Raw genomic sequence first — 814 nt, forward strand, 5'->3', positions numbered from 1 at the left:
TGTTGTTCGCATATCTGTAATACGTTCTCCAATGTCAGGACGTGTTTCTCTTGGACGCGGGTATACATTATATCCAGTTCCAGAACCATGTCCTGATATCGGAGAACGTATTTCAAGAATTTGCGAACGACTAAATAAAGTAATGATAAAACGATGAGAGTGCTAGTAAAGATATTAAAGGCTTATTAACATGGTATGACAGAAGTAGCGCGAAAACGACTGTATCGCGATTCAGTTTTCTATCAAAACGATACTGGAAGTACGATCATACGCCAGGCAGGAGGAGGCCCGCGGGATGCTAAGACGGGGGAGGTCGCGACACAGTCGTTTCTCGCTACTTCTGTCATACTATATATCAATGAGTCTTTAATGTATTTGATAGCACTCTCACCGTTTATCATCTAGTAGAATACTAGTTCTACGGGATGATAACCGGTGAGAATGCCATTAAAGATATTAAAGACTCATTGATATATAGTATGACAGAAGTAGCGAGAAACGACTGTGTCGCGACCTCCCCCGTCTTAGCATCCCGCGGGCCTCTTCCTGCCTGGCGTATGATCGTACTTCCAGTATCGTTTTGATAGAAAACTGAATCGCGATACAGTCGTTTTCGCGCTACTTCTGTCATACCATGTTAATAAGCCTTTAATATCGTTACTAGCACTCTCATCGTTTTATCATTACTTTATTTAGTCGTTCGCAAATTCTTGAAATACGTTCTCCGATATCAGGACATGGTTCTGGAACTGGATATAATGTATACCCGCGTCCAAGAGAAACACGTCCTGACATTGGAGAACGTATTACAGAA

This window comes from Wasmannia auropunctata, unplaced genomic scaffold, assembly GCF_000956235.1.
Source record: "Wasmannia auropunctata unplaced genomic scaffold, wasmannia.A_1.0 LD336071.1, whole genome shotgun sequence".
Classification (NCBI taxonomy): Eukaryota; Metazoa; Arthropoda; class Insecta; order Hymenoptera; family Formicidae; genus Wasmannia; species Wasmannia auropunctata.